The sequence below is a fragment of the Apodemus sylvaticus genome, chromosome X (assembly GCF_947179515.1).
Source record: "Apodemus sylvaticus chromosome X, mApoSyl1.1, whole genome shotgun sequence".
In the NCBI taxonomy this organism is placed as follows: domain Eukaryota; kingdom Metazoa; phylum Chordata; class Mammalia; order Rodentia; family Muridae; genus Apodemus; species Apodemus sylvaticus.
The window spans coordinates 99,362,954-99,384,914 of record NC_067495.1 but is presented as its reverse complement, the minus strand read 5'-3'; positions in this window follow the sequence as shown (position 1 = coordinate 99,384,914).

Below are 21,961 nucleotides of genomic sequence, written 5' to 3'. Positions count from 1 at the left end.
ACCTTAAGAATTCCATAGGAAATATTAAAAGTTAAAATGACACCAAGAAAATGTGTCATTAAGTATGTTTAATGTGGAAAATTGAATTGAAATTGATTAGTTTGACTATTTTTCCACAGATACTTATATCTGAAAAATACTGAACTCTTGGGTTATTACAGATAACAGTTAATGAAAAGAAAAGAGAGTACAACTCTATCATAGAACTTTTGGCATGGGATACTTTAATGATTTCACAAACTTTCAGAGAGGAAGCACCTGTTTCCTGCATCAAACAACCTTAGTGTGTAGGGTTTGCCAGGTACTATATGATTTGCATGAAGGTACTGGATCTTTCCCTGATATACTTTCAGCAACTCTGGGATAAGGCTAGCACTCAACTTATTCCTTAGCATCAACATAAGAATTAAATAAATGTGCATAAATGTTCAGAATAGCATCTGCTGCACAGTAACTTTTCCTGCCTACAATGGAGAAGAGCTCCAAGGAGAAAATGGGAAAAGGAAGAAAATGAAGTAGACAGTGGAATGGAAAGCTATAAACCCAATTTTGTGAACTAAGAAATGTGTAGTTTTTATTGCCCAGCACAGCTAAAGCTACCAACAGATTCATGCTCATCAACAAACTGCAACTGCCAGGTAATAACTACACTAGCAGAATCCTCATATTTCAAAAATGTACTTTTGAAAACATATAATGCCCAAACTGGGTGGCATTTGGCTTATTCACAGACAAGAGCAGACTGACAAGCTTTTGTTATGCCAGATAAATAGAGTCACATAGTGTCCTAGGACAGTATTAGATTTCAAGGAGGCAACATTTATGACCTGTCAGCTGTCTACCACTATTCCCTTATTCAAGGAAGAGCCTCCGAAAGCCATCTTTTACATCAAATGAGTGTATCTGCTTCAGTAACTGATGATACAAACAGGAGGAACTCCTGACCCAGTGAAAGCCATTGCAAGAATGGACAGAAACTCTAATGACAATTCTTCCGTTTAGAAATGTGAGCAGAATGACAGGGTGGAAAGAAGACAGTGAACAAAGAGAACCTTGAGAAATGTGATTGAAAAGATCAATCAAGAAATGGCATGCAATATAGCTGGAGTCAGAAGGAAATTATGATCAGAATAAATGTGTGAGAGGAAAAACATGAATAAGCAGAAACTAGGATACAGAGAAAGTGATGATAAAGTAGAGTATTAGAATGTCGGTTTTAAGAAGAGAAAGTAAGTCCACTGGGGGGGGGGAGCTGGGAAATTACCTACTCTAATGGCCAGAGTCACATATCCATCTCAGCTTCTGAATAATATCCCAGCTAGTATTTCTATATAGATATGAACTTTATTTTCTAGACACTATATCACCTTTAACAACGTTTTAAATGTAATTTCTTCTTTGACATTTTCATACATTTATAAAATGCATACTGCTCACACTAACCACTTTACTAACCCTATTTTCCTCTTCCCACTCCTTTCCTCCCAACAAGGATTATCCCTCCATTATGTCTTTCTTTGTTTTTATATTTGTTTTTGTTTTTGCTTTTGTTTTGTGACCCGTTGGGTTTAGCTAGGACTGCTCCAAGGATGATGGGTTTCAAGCTATCCAATAAAGCATGAAAATTCACCAGCCACTGTATGACCAAAGACAGTGTCTTCATCTCCTCCAGCAGCTCTAAACAGGCATTAGCTCTGTTGATTGGGACAAGGCCCATAAATCCCACCCCCATCTAAGACTGAATGTGTATTGGCTCAGCCTATTCAAGGAACTGAAGCTACTATAAGTTTATATGTACAATGGATCCATGTTGGCCACTGTAAAGAATTGCAAACCCTGCTCCATTTTTTCCAGCTCTTAATATTTTTCATTTATTTATTTAAAGTCAACATATGAAATTATATTTGTGTATTATACATCTTATGCTAAAAAGTAAATGTCTACATTTTTGTGTACTATATCTACTTATCCAATTATGTACTGCATCACTTATAATTATTTTTGTTAGCAAAATGTTTTTACCAAGCTCTGTGGCCTTGTAGAAGTCAATTCAATATTCTCTGTGTTACATTAACTGAAAAGTAAGGGTAATACTGGAACACCAGTGTCTATTTTCTTCTTTCCATGAATGTTCTAAGCAACCTAATTAAAGTGCTTATTTCCTTAACAACAGGTATGGTTGCATGGCTAACTTTACAGATGACATATGAACAGAGCTGATATGTACAGTTTTTCATCACTTTCCTGAAATGAAACCCCTTCCTACCAACATTTGTACTTTAATTATTCCACAATCTAGAATAAAAGCATGACAGAAAACACATACATGAAGACCATGTCCTAAAATAAGGACTAGCAAACTTTCCATAAATGGTCAATCATTGATGCATATTCAGTGTGATGGTTTGTGTATGCTTGGGCCCAGGGAGTGGCACTATTAGGAGGTGTGTCCTTGTTGGAGTAGATACAGCCTTATTGGAATAGGTTTGTCACAGTGGGCATGGGCTTAAGATCTTCCTACCTGCCTGGAGGCCAGTTTTCTCCCAGCATTTGTGTGTGTGTGTGTGTTATATCTACTTATCCAATTTTGTACTGCATCTCTTATAATTATTTTTTGTCAGCAAAATGTTTTTTACCAAGCTCTGTGGCCTTGTAGAAGTCAATTCACTCTTCTCTGTACTACATTACTTCACGGAAAACTAAGGGTCATACTGGTACACCAGTGTCCATTTTCTTCTTTCCATGAATGTTCTAAGCAACCTAATAAAAGTGCACATTTCAGATGAAAAGGTAGAACTCTCAGCTCCTTCTGCACCATGCCTGCCTGGATGCTGCCATGCTCTCACAGTGATGATAATAGACTGAACCTCTGAACTTGTAAGCCAGCCCTAATTGCATATCCTTATAAGAGTTGCCTTGGTCATGGTGTCTGTTCTCAGCAGTAGAACCCTAACTAAGGCAGTCAGCCATTTCTTGTTCTGTTTCAGTTGAAACTACTTAGTTCTGTTGTTGTGTTAAAATGGATATCAACAATAAGTAAATGACTAGCCATAAATATGATCTAATAAGACTTTATTTACAAAAGCAAGATCCATGTATTACTGCTTGGAAGACAGCAGTCTCATAAACCTAGATCAAAATAAGAAGGAAGAGAGAAGAGGTGGGCTGCTGCTTGCTTTCAATGAAGCTAAACTTGGTGACTTGTTTCTAAGGAGCAGTATATGACAAAGCTGATGAGCTTCTTCTAGATTAGTTTACCAAAGACTGTGATATCTATCTTTATGGCATTCTCTTTTGCTTTCATTGTTCACATTAATGAAGCCATTAAGTAAGTTACGTTATAGAAAAGCTCTTATGACAATTGTAATTGAGTATGGCCTGGGGGGGAGGGGAGGGGAGATCCAAGGAGAAATTGAGGTCCACAACCCAAACCAGAAGAAAGTGAATGCTGCTGATAATCATACAAGTGAGTTTAGAAATTCGTCATTCTTGATGAAGACCCTCACAGTGCTGCAGCACTAGCTAGTGATTAGATTGCAAGTCATGAGAAACTCTGAAGCATAAGATCCATCTAAATCATGACCTTGCAGAAACAGAGAGATAACAAATGCTTATTTTAAAGACCAAGTTTGGATAATTTCTTATGTAGCATTAGGATACTAATTTAATTTATGTCTATGAATGCAACTGGCTTGGATAACAGACCACTTGTCCATGCAGCCGTGGCAGACTAGAATTCAGTCAGGCTAGCTGATTATCACACTCTACTAGAAACTGCCTAACCTGGCTATATTTTCCACAAAACCGTATGCTTCAGAGGATCTGAAACTGTATCTATCTTGCCTACTGCCACATCCCAAATTCTAGCATAGTGACAGTTGGCAATGCTGGCAGAATAGATAAATGAGTGGGTGGATGGTCAGATGAATATATGAAGTTACAGAGGTAATTGACACTGTGTGTTCTGTGAAATGTGGATTCGGGGGCCTTGTATAAAAATAACAAAACTGCCTTTTATTTTACTGTTTTCTTCCTAAAACCACAATAAATCTCAACTCAGTGAACCACTTTAAGTCACAAGTTCAGCTCAATGAACCATGAAGAATAAAATCTGAACTCACAGAACTGAAGGAGGCTTAAAGTCAAAAGTAGTTTGTTCTCCAGAAAGCACTGCTCCAGTGTCTTAAAGGCAGGCATATACCAAAACCTTCCTTATCCTGAATTCAGTAAGCATTCAGATAATTTTACACATGTGCTTAGGCAAATGGTCCTAGTTAATTCAGGGGCATCTCATTTATATAAGGTTCTGCTATGTTACATTTTTGATATATTTTATGAATTCTTGGAGAATTCCATACATGCATATATTCTGATCATATGTTTTCCTTTGTTCTCCCAGATCCACCAACCCCCCTATACCCCCTTGCTAACTTCATGTCCAAATAGGTTACACTGAGTCTTATTTGTGCTTCTCAGTTACTTATCAATGTAATGCCACCAATTGGAACATGGCCAACTTAGCAGGTTACATTTTGTTATCTCTCTTATTTTCTTGAATTTTTATTAGTTTTTTGAGATTTTCATACAATGTGTTTTATTCATAATCGCCCCTTCTCAACAAATTTACATTTTTAATAGTGCTAAAAATTGAATTCTAACTTCAATATTTTAGGAAAGCTTACTGTACAAATGAAACATATGAGGATAAAGCAAATTATTAACTAGAATCTGTAAATCTAGATTTCCATAACCATAGAGTTCGAGGTTTAATAAATCATTTATGTGGTTGTATACAGTGAGTGAAGCCTGGAGAGAGATTTGTTGATCAAGTTTACTTCAAGCAATGAAATATGTGATCTCCCAAGACAGAAAGTTAAAAGGTCACCCAGAGTATATGCCAAATCTATCCTCTAATCTTATCCCCTGAAAGGACTAGAAAACTCAGACAGCGAATGACAGTTCTGCTATTCAGCACATAAGATGCTCTCTAGATAGTCTAGTTGTTGTTTATTCCCTGATGACATAGCTCAATTCCTTAGAACTTCAGTCCATGTACAGTCATGTTTCTTATTTCTGTATCTCCAATGATGCCAAAAATAACCCCCAACATTCCGGCATTCTTCTATCTGAATTCCTATTCATTTCCAACTTAACTTATATATAGTTTCTACCTTATACAAATCATTGCACACAGTCAGATTCAGCAAGTCTGGAAAGTATCTAATATCTCATAAGTGTCCTAAGATAGAATATATTTTGGGTAAGAAGTGTGTAACAAAATAATACTTTGACAAAATGGGTGGGTTCTTTAACAGGTTCGTACCACCAGCTACTCAATATTGTGTTGCTTAATCACTCTCTTTTATGAAAGAGAGATGACACTTGTTTTAATAACTAAAAGCTTGGTTTTCTTGTTTTAACACACACAAACACACACACACATATATAAAATTGTATATATATATATATATAATTTTCACCCTTTTATTTAAAATAGATCATTTTCTTATACAGTATACCCTGATCACAATATCACAAGTCACCTCCCTCTATTCCTCCAAGTTCCTCCCCACCACCTCTCCCATCCAGATCCACTCCCTTTTGTTCTCTCAGGGAAAAATAGGCTTCTAAAAGATAGCAATCAAATATAGCAAAATAAAATATAATAAGACAAAAAATTGTCACATCAAAGTTAGACAATGCAAACCAAGAAAAGAGCCTATAGGAGACCTACTCATTCACACGGTCAAGAGTATCATAAAAACACTAAACTTAAAGCTATAATATATATGCACAGGACCTGGTGCAGAGCCATGTTGATCTTGTGCTTGCTGCTTCAGTCTCTGTAATTTTTTATGAGCTTTGCTCAGTTGATTTAGAGGGCCTTGTTCTCTTAGAGTCCTTCATCCCCTCTGCTTTTTATACTCATTCTGCTTCCTCTTTCATTGGTTTCCCCGAGTTCTGAGGGGAAGGATTTGATGGAGACATTACATTTAGAGCTCTGTGTGTGTGTGTGTGTGTGTGTGTGTGTTTTTCTTTGAGTTTGTATATGTAGTGGATTGCATTGATGGATTTCTGTATATTGAACCAACCCTGCATCCCTGGGATAAAGCCTACTTGATCATGGTAGATGATCATTTTTATGTGTTCTTGGATTCGGTTGGCAAGAATTTTGAGTATTTTTGCATTGATGTTCAAAAGGGAAATTGGTCTGAAGTCCTAGTTCTTTGTTGGATCTTTGTGTGGTTTTGGTATCAGCGTAATTGTGGCTTCATAGAAGGAATTGGGTAGTGTTCCTTCTGTTTCTATTTTGTGGAATAGCTTGAAGTGTTCCAAAATCTCTTGTTCTCTGTGATGTCTGGCAGTGTGCCTCTGTATTTGTTCCCATCTACTGCAGGAAGAAGCCTCTGATGATGGTGAATAAAGCACCAATGTTTAAGTATATCAGAGTATCTTCAGGAGTCGCTGTACTGTTACTTTTTAGGCCTGTAATATTTGGTTTTAACCTAGATCTCAGGGCTATCTGGTCTCATGTTCTTGGTCACCTAGGTAGTATCAAGTACAGGTTCCATTCTCATAGTATGGCCCTTAACTAGAATCAGAAATTAGTTAATGACTCTCACAAACTTTGGGCCACCATTGTCCTAGCATATCTTGCATGCAGGACAGATTATAAATCAAAGATTTTGTGGATGGATTGCAGTTTACATTTTTTGTAGCCTGAAGAGTACCTTGCATACTAAATACACTAGAACATAGGAATGAAGTTTCTATCTAGATACCAGCATTCCATCTCCATGTTCAAATGAGGTGTGTGGATGCTGTCTTCAGCAATGGGGCCTTGCCATCAGTTTGTGGAGAACCACCCAGAAAGGCTAGGTATAGAGGAAGGTACTAGGTGAGGTACATAGATTTTCCTGAGAGAGAGGATAAGATAAATTTTATATGGGTAGACTGGGGGATGGGGAGAATAGGAGGATCAGGTTAGGAGGGGAAGGGATTAAGTGAGGAAATTTGGGGAGAGAGACCACTACAATTGAGGAACATTTGAGAGGTAGTATGTAAACTTAGTGCAGTGGAAACTTCCTAAAACACATGAAGGTGATCCTAATGAAGGACACAGAGTCCCAACTGGCCATGTCTAGTCGGCAAAAGGCATTCCCAGTACAAGGACTGGATTGTAGCAAACTGAGTTGTTGGATAAGCAAACAAGACTGTTGCCAAGATAAAAGTTTGGTTTTCAAGCTTAGCTCTACTGTCTATTATATTAGCTCTATGAATTTTGGCAAGTTAATTTCTTGTTTGTTAGTACCCAAAACAGTATCCTACTTTATAGGGCTATTGTAAGTATTAGATAATTTGATACAGATAAGCTACTGAGAACGGTGCCAGAAATATGGTTACCTCTAATTATATTTGTATGCTTAGCCTTTGAACATGCTGATTTAATTTAATGCCCTTCTTCTGAAAAGTGATTTCATCTAGCTTGTTATATCTCCCTGATCCATGATGTCATGGTTCTAAGGCTAAGCCACTCACTAAATCCATCACAAGTCCTTTATTTGAAAATTATTTTACTTTTTTAAATCTCAAAGATGTATTCCAGCCTTAGATACATTCATAGCCATGCTGGTTCATTTTATGACAACTTGAGATCATCGACTCACTTGAGAAGAGGGGCTCTCAATTGAGGAAAAGTTTCCATGAAATTTGATTGTAGGTAAGTCAGTAGAGCATTTCCTTAACTAGTTATTAGTGTAAGAGAGCCCAGTCCATGGTGAGAGGTACCTCTTTTGGGCAGGCGTCCCTGAGGTATATGAGATAGCAGTGTAAATAATCTATAGAGAATAAGCCTGTTAGAAGCTCTCATCTGTGACCTGTGCATCAGTTACTGGATCTAGGTTCCTGCCTTGAGTTCCTTTCTGGAAATAAACCCTTTCCTCTCCAGTACTTTCATAGCATTTTTATCATAAGTATAGAAATCCTAAGACAAGGTTTTATAGATAGATAGATAGATAGATAGATAGATAGATAGATAGATAGATAGATAGATAACTGTTATAGTGCAAGATTCTAGTCCCTTGTAGGGCACTTGCCCCATGCCTTTTAAATGAGCACTTGGGAGGCAGAGGCAGATGGCTCACTGTGAGTTTGAGGCCAGTATTGCTTAGGCAGTGAGTTCCAGGAAAGCTCAAGCAACATACTGAGATCCTTTTATCAAAGAGAGATAGGGGAAGAAAGAAACAAATAAAGGAAGGAAGGAAGGAAGGAAGGAAGGAAGGAAGGAAGGAAGGAAGGAGGGGGAGGGAGGGAAGGAAAGAAGGAAGGAAGGAAGGAAGGAAGGAAGGAAGGAAGAAGGGAGGGAAGGAAGGAAGGAAGGAAGGAGGGAGGGAGGGAGGGAGGGAGGGAGGGAGGGAGGGAGGGAGGGAAGGAAGGAAGGAAGGAAGGAAGGAAGGAAGGAAAGAGAGAAGAAAGGAAGGAAGGAAGGAAGAAAAGAAGGAAGTAAAGAAGAAGAAAGACAAGATTCTAGTCCCTCCACTGATGACACATATAGGAATAGAGATAATCTCTCTGAAGGGCAGGGCAATTTAGACATTAGAAAGAATTATATTTCCTGCTTTGTATCTAAGTTGATGAACTTCTCATAGCAATAAAGAAAATCTCTCAGAAGCTCTAGATAATTAAAAGAGACTAGTACTTTCCCACCAATCAGCACTAAGGATTTGGTGGAAACCACATAATTAGATCAGTGCGACTTCTAATCTTTCCCACCACCCAAAAAAAATTCATTTCATTGCTAATTTTGAAAGTTATATATCATCATCTGAAATACACCTCAAAAGTGGCAGAAATGGTGCACAAAGGCCGAAGTGGCAGACAGAGAAACATCATTGTATTACTGGGTGACACTGTGAGCCCCCACAGAACCTGGGTACCTGCAGCTTACAAAGAGGACAATTCATAATGTGACAACTTCATTAAAGTAATTTACTAAGACATCTTTTACAGTTTTGATGTGGTCCACATGTGATAGAATCATTTTAAGTGAGGTGGTTTAGCCCCTGCTGAAAGAGACAATGAATTTGAAGACAGAAATTTACAAGCAGTATTTATTCAAAAATTCTTGTACTTTTGTAATGCTTTATTCTTATATTTCTCCTTTTCTCCTTAGCAAACTAATTATATCTTCCACTTAGTTTACAAAATGGAATGAAACCCCATAGTAACCAAACTTAACCTAACACGTGGGTACCCTCAACATTTTCTCCTTCCTGGCATTACAATGAAATAAAGATATCTACACATTGTCTTCCTTACTTCTTGAGTTCTGTATTACATTTCACTTTGGCATTAAGATGTCATTACATTCATTGACCCTCTTAGTTTTTTGAATAATCAAAATCTTCCACACAAAAGGCTCTCCAAGTCAGAGCTGAAATGAAATGGTGCTAGTGAGGAGGAGCCTGGACTAAGAGGCCATGAAACTAAAAAAAAACTTCAGAAAATACTCAATCTGTACAGCAGGAAATAATGCCATCGAATAGAATGAGTATTTTGGAAAAAGACCATAATGAAAAAATATATTTCAACTTCACCTCAGAACATTTGATTTAGCTTAGCAATATCAACCGGCAGGACTATAATCCTTCTATAACCCCTGCTAGCAAGGTGGCTTGAACCCTAAAAGCATTAATCATAGTATAAGGAGGCAAAAAGCCTGGAAATGAAGTCTACTCTCTTTTTAAAGATTAATTTATTTATTTTATGTGTGTGAATACCTTGCTGCTGTCTTCAGACACAACAGAATAGGGCATCAGATCCTGTTTCAGATGGTTGTGAGACACAATGTTCTTGCTGTAATTGAACTGAGGATCATTGGAAGAGCCGTCAGTGAGTGCTCTTAACTGCTGAGCCATCTCTCCAGCACCAGAAGTCTACTCTTAAACTAGGAGTGAATGGCAAGAACATCTTACTGGTTCCTTATGAGTATGTAGATGAACCTTGAATATGTGTATTTCGGCTATGGCTACATGAGACTTATAAAATCAGATATAGATATCTCACTTTTTCAGCAGACTACATGCGAAGTTCAACCCAAAGGCAAGTTCACTGATGGTCACCAACAGTGTATGAACAGTTGGGGATATTAAAGAATTAAAGACAATTTTAGATTTGGCAGAGTTTGCTAGACTCTCTCTGAGTCATTATGAGTGATTACTGCCTGAATTATATAGTCAATTCATAAAACTCAAGTTTTGTCCACTTATTAGGACATGGGGTAGCTGTCTTTATATTGGGGGAACTATATAGCAAAAGGAGAAGTAAGTTAGGAAGAAGGTGTCCAAATTTCAGCACTAAAAACTAAATGGCTATTTCATGGCTTAGTTAAGTTATAGCTAATCAAAGCCATAAAATTTCCCCCAGGGAAAGCACAATTGTGATTTACTTCTGCTACAAGGTATTTCTCATAACCCATGTGGATTGAGAGAAAATGGGAGAATTTAAATGTACAGTCAAAGAATAATTTATACATCTGTGTGCTTTTCTGTGGTCAAATGATTACCGTGTATCAGTGCCTTTCTGCAAATTCTTCTCAATGAAAATGGCCCCATCATTCAGTAAACAGCCAAATAAAGGCCAGTGTTTCACAACTGACTTTAGAATAAGGGCTGGATTATAATGTAATATTCCATATATAGGTAACACCCTCTAGAGTCAGTCTGAATACAATTTTACTTGTATCTTGAGTGTGACCTTGTAAAATAAACCTTCGAGGAGGCAAATACAAATGGGGGCAAGAGTATGTAAGAAAGAATAAGACTTAGCGAAGACTACTTAACCTAGTTTCCAAATGTCTGTGTTGTTTCCTACCACCTGAGCAAAGTTGAAGACAAAATACAAGCTAAGCTTTTGACAATTATGAAATTTCATGATTACATTCAAATTTTTCCCAAAAGTTTTAGTAGCACATATGTATATTCTTACAAAATTCTTCAAATGGTTCTTGAGTCTGGAAAAGTTATTAAAAGAATGTGCTTCTATTGCTAAAACACAAGATTCCTGTTTGTTTTAAATTCTACAATATTCTCAACTAAATATTATTTCTTATAATGTTTTAATATCAAAACACAATGCCTATCTCTACATGTGGACTACATCTTTCTTATTTGTGTCTTTTTATTATCTAGAATATTTTGTCAAGTCAAATAGCAAAGAAACTAATGGTGCCATCTTTATGAAAGTGAAACCAAGACACCATTCATTCAAAATACTGATCCTAAAAAAAATAGATAAGTATAATCTTAAGCTTAATGCTATCCTGACTGCGAATACACAAACAAGAAAGCAAGATCACACTCTTCACTTTTGTGGTGTCTCTGGCTGAACTCCTTTGCTTAACTAAGCTTTGAAGTTTTCAGGAAGAGAGGGATATTGGTACTTCAGAAGATCTAGCTATCTTCTTCTTGCTGTCTGGACAAATGCCTATGACTCTTTGGAGCAACATTATCATCACTCAGATATAGGTGATTCAAACTAGTCGGCCACTGGGGAAAAAACAGACAGAAAGACCCAGTCTTAGCTGTTTCAGAATAGAATTCAGAGTTACAGTGCTTAGTAGTAGTGTCCTTGTTTCAATTCTCACTGACAAATCCAATTCCTTTCTTATGAATCAGTATGTATATATATATATATATGGATATGGATGTGTGTGTGTGTGTGTGATTTTACTTCTTTGGTGTTGCGGCTTTGAGAGAAAATGGCCTGGGAAAAACAAAATTCATCAACCACTTTATTATATGAACGTCCTTGCTGTTTTATTAAACTCAAACCTTAATGGAGAGAAATGTCACTAAAATTTGTAAATTTACTCAGAGGTTGTATTCATTCATCTTATCTGTCATTTAATAATATGCTAGTGAAGTACTAACAGACAAATAGACTAAGACCCTAGGAGTTTACCCAAAATGGCTCCAGGTCATGTGGTATATAAATGAGCATATTTTCAACACTGATGTGACTGATATTGATTATCCAGTTGAGTAGAGCTTTAAAGAAATCCAAGAGCCTTGTAAATGTAAAACTAGTAGAGAATGACAGAGAAGAGACCCTAACAAGAGATAGGACCAGTAGGGAAAACAGTATTGTGAGAAAGCTAGGCCTCTATGCTACAGAAGTCAGCACCCTTCTTACCTAAAAATGATACACACAAAGCTCATTATACAACACTGCCAAATTTTCAGCTCCCAGCCTTATAGCAACTAAAAGCTAACCAAAATCTTAGACCTCAACGAACAGCAGTTCTTAAGATCTACCAATTTTGTTTGGGATAATGTATAAAAAAGCAGATTCCCTTCTTTACCTTTGCTTTATAAAATTTTAGATTTCTCTACTTTTGTCCTCAACCAATACAAATATCAAGACCAACTGAATTAAGACAGAATCTCTCAAGTTAAACTCATATAAGTCCTGGACTTTACTCAAACAAACAAACAAACAAAAATTCCAGTCATTGTAGCAAATAGGATTAAATATAATCTAACAAACAAAAAGTTAAGTGTTTTGCTCTTGGACAGTTTTCATCTACATGGAAACAAAGGAAGTCATACAAATCAATTCCTTATGTAGCTATTTTCACTGAAGATCACAAAGCCAGAATTTACTAAGTAATCAATTTTCTTAAGATATCCCCTAGGCTGGTCTCCAATGCATATAGTATATATCTTCTGAGTGCTGGCATTATAGGTATGGAATTATAGGCCGGAACCAGAGATATTTGCAGAGGACAGGAAAAGGAACAAATATCATGAGCATGTGTTAGTTATATAAAATAATAAGTTTTGTTATGGCATTTTATACAGATAAGTATTATGCCTTATGCCCTAATACTCTTACTCTCTCTCTCTCTCTCTCTCTCTCTCTCTCTCTCTCTCTCTCTCTCCCCTCCCCTCTCTGCTTCTGATTTCCTTCCTATTTTGAAATATTCATTATCTTACTTCCATGGCTTTAGCTTTTCAAAAAAGAAATTTTAAAGATGGGTAAGGTGAATAGATGATATATTTAAACTCCTAAAAATCCTCAAGTGGTCTCTTAGGAGAGAGAGATTGGATAAATGAAAGGAAGCTGCGTCATAAGATTTAAAATTTACTCTTACTTACCATTTGTGGCTTTAGTGCTAGTCTGGACATTTGAGAATAAGAACAGAGCTAGTCATCAGGAAACAATAAGGAAGAAAGGTGGAAAGACTGTAAGAGGTATATTTCTAAATGATCTTGTTGCGGAGGATGTTGGACTCATGAATTTTTTTGCATTCCATTATTTATTTGTTCACTTTACCTTCATTACAGCTCTCCTTCCTCACAGGCCCTTCCCTCCACCCGCTTCTTCTCTGAGAAGGAGGAGCGCCCCCCCCCCCACACACACACACCAGGTACCAAATGTTCCTGGAACATCAAGTCACTACAGGACTAGGAATATAGTCTCCTACTAAGGCCAGACAAGGCAGCCCAGTTAGGGGCACAGGATACACAGGCATGTAGCAGAGTCTGGGAAAGTCCCTGGTCAAGTTACTAGGTGACCTGCATGAAGACCAAACTGCACATCTGCTATATATGGGGGCTGCAGGCTAGGCCCTGCCCATGTATATTCTTTGGTTGTTGGTTGAGACTCTGAGAGCCCCAAGAGTTCAGGTTAGTTGACTCTGTTTGTCTTCCATGTGGAGTTCCTATCCCTTTCAGGCAGCAATCTTTCCTCCTATTCTTCCATAAGTCCTCAAGCTCCACCCACTGTTTGGCTGTGGGTGTTGTCCGCATCTGCCTGAGTCAGCTTCTGGGTAGAGCCTGTCAGAGGACTGTTATGCTAGATTCAGACAGTTATGCCAAACTCAGAACTATGAATATAATGCTCCTGTGCCTAACTGCACAAGTTCAAGCCAGTCGACATTTAAGCATGGATATAGGAGGGGTTTGTGAGATCCCATACCTAGCTGAGGAGCTTTTGGCAGTTTCTGGCTTACTAGGGAAGGAAAGTCAGTTTCCTCAGGAACGTGGCCTCCTATAGGTTCCTGTGCTCCAACAGATGGCCCTTCATAGCAGTGCTAATTAGACAGTGTGTCAAAAAGGGAAAAAAATAAGACATGGAATCAGGAAGCTGTAGGGATATTTGGTAGGGGTAGAAAAATTGTCTGGATGAATCTGACTAAAATACATTGTGTGCATATATTAGATTAAAACAACGAGAAGAACTACTTGGTTGGTGCTTGTATATATTGTCCTTATTTATAGTATAGATACGGCATCTCTAATGTCATCCCTGCCTTGTTATCAGGGAAATTTAAGCATATTTATGGAACATTTCAGTGTCAGTATCACTTGTAAGGCCTTTGGAGATATTAGGATCATTTATTAACTAGTGGCATTTAAGAAAGCATTTGATAAGAAAGAAAAATAAGGAATAGTCAAATATCATTCCAAATAAGCATTTATTATATTATGTTTGGAATCTATTTTTCCCTTGAGGCAATTATCTTTGGATAAATGAGTTACTGAAATAGAGCAAGCCATTATTGCAAGTCAATTCTTCCTATAGACTTTTGTTCATGAAGGTAAATTATTGTGAATGTTGATCATAATCTGTTATCTACATACAAATTTGAAAGCTGTAGATTTTATCAGGAAAATTTATTCTTCTAACCCAATGGCTCCAGTTCATGCAGATAGCACAGGGGAAATAGCAAAGTGAGCCATGGACAGTTGGAATAGGTTTGCCTTATTCATGCAGTTCTTGCCACAAATATTTTAAATACCTTTGAGCACATTACCAACTGTGTATATTCTACTAATGAGCTGCAGCCTAGACGAAGGTCAGTCACTTAGCATTGATTAGTTAGAGGGAGGCTTTTTAATTTCTAAGCCATTAATGAGGCACTCACTCTTCTCATTAGATTGAATCTTCCTCTTGTTAGGGCTAGTAATCTATTAATGAGTCTTTAGCATGTCTTGGTAAAGTCAACTTTCCAATAGAATCACAGCACAGAACCTCAGCACAAGTTTCACTGGCAATACTGTAGCACTCCAATGGAATTGAAAAGTAACCAACATAAATAATTTCTCCTAGGGTTCCCTTTGACCACTCACTTTTTTTTTCTTACAGTGCATTAGTCTAGCAATGATTCTTATCAAAAAACTGACAGTGGAGACTTTGCCCATCAGTGAGTGACTCACTATAGAGCACCTTCCTACTGGGTCCTCCAAAAAGGCAACAAAGTACATCATTTGGTTTCAAAGTTTACTTAACACACCACAAGTCATTTGATTGCCATAAGATCTACTCAGTTGTTTTATTCTAAAGATCAAAATTGAATTTGTAATCATAACTGATAGCAATGAAAATAGGTTCTACAGGCCACAAAGTGGATCTGAGTTTTCAAATGCACATACCAACAGCATTGACCTACATGTAACCTACCAACACATATACACCAGGTACTCATGATCTGGATTTGTGGTTTGTGGGGCTCAGCATTAGTAAGTGTGTTTCTTTGAGGATCACTGTGAATATTCTTGAGGTCAGATCTTACTGTAATCACATTGAGACTGGATTTCCAGGCCTACAAATGGTTTGGACATGCTTAAGAAACAACTGTTGAAGTTTAATATATTGCTTCTTCATTTTACTCTGTACTATTTTTTTTTAAAAAAAATATGTGCGTGGGTGTTTGCTTACACATATTTCTGTGTTCCACTTGTGTGCCTGGTACTTGTAAAGGTCAGAATAGGATGGCAGATCCTCTGGAACTGGAGTTAGAGATGGTTATAAGCCACCATGTAGGTGCTAAGCTTTGGTCCTCTGGAAGTGCAGCAAGAGTTTTGACCCACAGAACCATCTTTTCAGCTCTTGCCCCAGAATAAAAGGGGAAATCATTTGAAATGTAAACAAAGAATATATCTAATAAATAAAAAAGGCCTAAGGAGAGCATGTAATGACTTCTATTATTATTTAATATATAAGAGGTTAAATGAAATATTAAAATACAGACAGTCTTGATGGCGCCTGCCTTTAATCCAGCGCTCAAGAGGTGGAGACAAGCAGATCTCTTTAAGTATGAGACCAAGCTGGTGTATAAGGAGTTCCAGATCAGTCAGGGATATATATAAAAAAGCAAATTGTTAAAAAATAGTCAATAAAATATTAACTATCTTTAAAAGACTAATACTTACAATTATAAAATCCAGGTATTGAATCCAGGTATTGCTCTTAGTAATTTGTTACTGTTACTAATTACTGGTGAATCTATTTTTAGATTTTCCTCTGAAATTCATTTGGGTTAGTTAAAAGTGGTAAAGTAGGAAGACATTATCTTAAAAATAAATAATTCTACACAAACCCTACTATAAAAAATTTAGGGGACAACTACAAAGATTCACATTCATATCTTTTTCATTATAATTTTTTTTGCTTCCCTATAAAGTGTACACTGAGTAATGAGGTATAGTATCAATAGATAAACAATCTGTGCCTTCTGAGACTCCAGGGAGTGTTTCATGGTAAAGAAAGCCATGAAACAAGTGTGGTAGATAACTGGAAGGAAGAAAACTTGCATTTCATATCTTTATTTCATTTTATAGTACACATATCCGTGTCAAAGGCCCTAAGCAGTCCTACTATTTAAAGAAAAACGCCCCCTTAACTTCATTAAACCCAGGAAACCTGTGTGATCCTAATTGTGCATATGGTTAATCAAAACCTCTGTGATAAAATGGCATTTAAGCACAGAAATGACAGGTGAGTAGGAGTGCTAAGACAGGTGATGTAACATTGCAGACAAAAAGAATATGCCCTATAAGGAAGAATCAGCAGGGACTGGCAGCAGACTGTAACAGAAAGACAGGAAGGATTAAGTTCATGCCCCTCTCTCTATACAGGAGTCCAACATTTCCCTTGAGCATGATTAGATGCTTCAAGGGTTTTATGCACAGTAGTAGTGCAGTTCGGCTTTATTTTGAGGATTGCTCTGGCTGCAAAATACATTGCAGTTTTAAGAAGATAGGAAGAAAACCAAACTAGCCAATTTTAAGTAAAAGAGATGATGGTGGCTTTGGGTGCAGCTAGTTTAAGGTCATAGAACCAGTTCTCTAGGGGACAGAGATATTAATAAATATATGCAGCTTTTAGATGATTTATTCTGAGTTTCCATTGTGTGACTTTTTCTGAAGAGATATAAACAAATGTCTACTCACCCCCGGTTGAATGCTGATGGATGCCTGGCCTACAAGTCTGGTTGGTGAACGGATAAGCTAATTCTGGTTACCTACAGGTATTAGGGTAAGACTAAACTACTACTAACAGAAGCATGGTTGACTCAAGGGGAGCTGCACTGAAAAACAAACAAACAAACAAACAAATATTCCACAATAGCAATACTGAACCTAGATGTCCCTGTGCAACTTATAGTGAGCTCCAATAGTTTCCTCTTTCCAGGAACTATTTATTACATTTATAACCTTGAGGAGGGAGCATGTGGCTGTTGTAGCTTTCTAAATTACAGATTTGAGAAGCATCAATGATTTCAATGAGTCCTTCAGAAATGTGACTTTAAAAAACAATGCTAGGAATAGAATCCTGGTCCTCGTGTATGTTATGCACGCCCTATGTCACTGAGTTGCATCTTCAACCAAGCATTTAGTTTTTATGACGGGAGAACATAGTCAAACACTTCTGTCTTGCCTAATCAAAAACCCAAATATTATGTTTTATGATAGCTGGTAGGGCATTACTTTTGAAAAAAATGCAGAGAAATCATCAGAAGTACAGGGTTGCAAGGAGCTTCAAACACTCATATGTCACATACACTGCAAACTTCTTCAAGGAGCAAACCAGAAACTTGTCTAGATAGGCTCTGCCTATTTATTGATGTTCTGCCTCACCTAGGAAGCATCAAGACAAAAATCACTAGAAACAAAGGCTAGCAAACAAATTCTGTAACACTGAGCTTAACTTCCAGTTCCTTCAAAACTAACAAATCTTAAATAGAATGTCCTTCTTGAGAAATTACTTGCTTAAAAAAAATCTTTTCTTACAAAGTTTTGAACCTAATACCCTAAACAAAATTTAGTAAGCTTTCCAGTTATGTTGTAATGTTCTCTACTTTGCCAATGGTGAAAAATAAGGGCTCTATCTGGACATATACAGAGTTAAACTTGGTTCCTCTGTGTAAATAGCCTTTCATAAAATGATATCAATATTTTATAACATCCTAAACACTAAAGAAAACTGCAGGTGACTACTACCAGTTAAAGAAAGAAAGAAAAGGAAATTAAAATAAGCTGCCCCGTGCTACATTGTAAACATTAATTCACAAAAGGTTTCTTCTGATGACAAAAGGACAACCTATCTTGGGCCTCCTATCGTGCACTTTACGTATTCAGTAATTAAACATTCTGAATTAGAAACCATAGCAACACTAAAAAGACAGCTGCCATCTTTTGAGCATCAAGCATTAGAGTAAGACCTGTGTAGGGCTCCTTTATACATATTTTCTTCAGTTTTGTAGAGAATCTTATATAGTTCACAACTCTACCTTCTACCTCCAGCAGGAAGACAGGGCATCAAATGAGGGAGAGGGTGGCCATCCCACAGTCACAACTCTGAGCCATAATTGTTCCTATCTGAAAGATTTACAGGGATGGAAATGGAGAGGAGCCTGAGGAAAAGAAGGTCCAGCCACAGGCCCAGAGTGGGATCCAGCTCAAGGGGAGGTCCCAAGGCCTGATACTATTACTGAGGATATGGAGTGCTCACAAAAAGGGACCTAGCATGACAGCACTCCAGAAGACCCAACAAGCAGCTGAAAGAGTCAGATGCAATCTTTGCACCCAATCAGTGGACAGAAGCAGCTGGCCCCTGTTTTTGAATTAGGGAAGGCTGAAAGAAATTGAGGAGAAGGTCAATCCTGTAGGAGGGCTAGCAGTTTCAATCAATTTGGACCCCTGAGATCTCTCAAACACTGGACCACCAAACAGGCAGCATACACCAGCTGATATGAGGCCCCCAACACACATACAATAGAGGACTGGTGGATCTCTGTTCATTCAGAGTTGATGCGCCTGACTTTCAAGAGTCTGGAGGCCCCAGGGAGTTTAGAGGTCAGGTGGGGTGGGGGGGTAGGGACATCCATGTGGAGACGGAGGTGGGGGAGGAGGAATGGGATGTGGAACAGTCAGAGGATGGACAGGGGTTGATAGGGTGGGGAATAAAATATGGAGTGCATAAAAATAATTATTAAAATTAAAAAAAATAAAAATCATTACAAACTCAATAATATGCTTAAGACTTCAGAGATAGTTATCGTGCATATAGTATTAAGCTCAATTGGGTACAATCTAAGAGTAAGGCCTCTCCAAATTGTCTATTTATTAATTGTTGGTTTCACAAGATCCAAAATCACTTAAGATGATAAATCTCTTAACACATCTGTGAGAGATTTCTAAATTAGGTTAATTGTGATGGGAAGACTCACCTTAACTGAGTGACACAACCGATGGCCAAAGGTGCCGGGCTGAATGAAAAAGGAGAAAGGATCTGAGTACCAGTGATCACCCACTTCAGGCTCATGCCCTGACTTCTGTCAGATGGTTTGAAACTTTCCACCACAAAAAGAAAGGAAAGGCCATCCAGAGGCTGCCCCACCTGGGGATTCATCCCATTTACAGTCACCACACCCAGACACTACTGTGGATGCCAACAAGGCACTTGCTAACAGGAGCCTGATCTAGCTGTCTCCTGAGAGGCTCTGCCAGTACCTGACAAACACAGAGATGGGTGCTCTCAGCCAACCATTGGACTGAGCACAGGGTCCCCAATGGAGGAGTTAGAGAAAGGACCAAAGGAGCTGAAGGAGCTTGCAGCTCCATAGGAGGAACAACAATATGAACCACCCAGTACCCCCAGAGCTCCCAGGGAGTAAACTACCTACCAAAGAGTACACATGGAGGGACTCATAGCTCCAGCTGCATATGCAGCAGAGTATGGCCTTGTTGGACATCAATGGGAGGAGAAGCCCTTGGTCCTGAGAAGGCTTGATGCTTCAGTATAGAGGAATGCCAGGACAGGGAAGTGGGAGTGGGTAGATTGGTGAGCAGTGGGGAGGATAGGCTAGGGAGTTGGACTTTGGAGGGGAAACCAGAAAAAGGGATAACATTTGAAATGTAAATAAAGAAAATATTTAATTTAAAAAAAAAAGCCCTGGAATCTGATAGCAGAAATTGTCAGCATCATCCATGTGGTATTATTTTTTGTAGAAATGAAACATGCACAATCAATGGTGTCATGGAGTCACAGCCACTGTGTCTGGGTGACACAGTCACTGCAAAGAGACTGTAAAAGGTCATTGACTAAAGCTGTGAAGGAGACACCTAAGTTTCCATGGAGACCCTCGGTTGTTGAAGATAGCCGAATTTAGACATACAGATCTAAAAAAGGCAGTAAATGTCCTTAAAGCCCAGATATTTCCCTGTTGGGTTTTGATCTTGCTGTAGCTTAATCTTCTCTAGTTAAATACCCTTTCCTTGTGAAATGCTTTATACGTTTTAGAAAGGTTTACTTTGTGTCACTGTGCATTGGGAAAATGTGACAGAAAGAGATCACCTAAGTTTCAGAATGTCTATACACTTATATTTCTGAACAGTGTTGTTACTACTTAAGAGTTTGGGGATTTTTGAAGTCATGCTGAATGTATTTTGTATTATGAGTTATTCATAAACCTGTGGTGACATGGGGATGATGAATACGTGGCTTGATGTAACATGTCTGTGAGTCAAGTAACGGGGTGAACATATGATGGTTAAAGAACCTGATAGGATCTAGATTCACTAAAAAATAAAAAACATCTGAGCATATCTGAGGGAGTTTCTAGATTAGGGAAACTGAAGAGTGAAGGCCCAATCTAAAACTGGGTACTACTATTTCACCAGCTGGCATCTTAGGTTGAATTTAAAAGATAAAATGGTCTGAACACCAGCATTCATCCTTCTGTTCTTCCTGGTTACAGACACAATGTGACTAGCTGTCTTACACTCTTGCCAACATGATTCTGCCACCATGATAGAATATATCTTTAAAGTATGAGTCAAAACAAACCTTCCTTAAGTCACCTTTCTTAGATATTTTGTCATAGTAGTGAGAAAAGTAAATAAATAAGTCAATTAAATAGGCTAAACAGGTACTCATAGCTCAGAACAGTGCACAAACCAGTATATACATAATGTATTAAAGGGTAAAAGTTATCATACAGTAAGAAGATAATCACTATGTCCACGATCAAACTTTAATGGAGCATAAACAATTCCATAGTTCTTAACCGGTCATGGTAGTTGTCATGAAAGACAAGGAACACAGCTAAAAAGCTCAGCAGACTTCTTTACTCATTTCTGTTAATTGCAAAACTGACAAAGGAATATCCCTTTACCTATTGCCATGATCTGGCAAATGGTTGTTTGATTCATATTCATTGTACAAATAAACCTGAAAGATGACTTTGAACTAGCCATTATTCATCCCTCCTTCACCTCACTTTCCTCAGTTTAAAACGGTTTTAAATGTTTTAAGCAAAACAATGCTAATCCTTGAGTGAAATGGGAAGGTGGAAGCTGTGTTGGCTGCCAATTACAGTGTTACAGCAGCTTTTTAAGCAAACTGAAGTGTGGAAGGAGCACTATCATGTGAATTCCGAATATAAATCATCCCTACTGGCAAATACATCATATTAAGAAGAGAAATTTGGGAGAGGTTATGATACTGAAACTCTCTCCTTGTGAAGCCTTATATATAAACAATGCCATAACAATTGTACATCCGTCATCTGAAAATACTTTGTAATAAGCTTAAATCATTTGTAATATCACCCCCATAAGGTAAAGCCAGATTATGCTCCTCTAATGATTCAAAATGTTAGGGTACTGCAGGA